Genomic DNA, 438 nt, shown 5'->3' on the forward strand with positions numbered 1-438 from the left:
TTCCCATTCCTGATCCCAATCCCGATCTGTACGGTGTGGTTGGCTCCACAGGCCACGTCCCACCCCCATTCCCATTCCCACATTCCCATTCCCATATTCCCATTCCCAATCCCAATCCCAATCCCGCTCCATACGGTGTGGTTGGCTCCGCAGGCCACGTCCCGCCCCCATTCCCATTCCCACATTCCCATTCCCACATTCCCATTCCCATTCCCGATCCGTACGGTGTGGTTGGCTCCGCAGGCCACATCCCGCCCCCATTCCCCATTCCCACATTCCCATTCCCACATTCCCATTCCCATTCCCGATCCGTACGGTGTGGTTGGCTCCGCAGGCCACGTCCCATCCCCATTCCCATTCCCACATTCCCATTCCCATATTCCCATTCCCAGTTTCCCGGTGTCCGTACGGTGTGGTTGGCTCCGCAGGCCACGTCCC

Source organism: Parus major, chromosome 21, assembly GCF_001522545.3.
Source record: "Parus major isolate Abel chromosome 21, Parus_major1.1, whole genome shotgun sequence".
Classification (NCBI taxonomy): Eukaryota; Metazoa; Chordata; class Aves; order Passeriformes; family Paridae; genus Parus; species Parus major.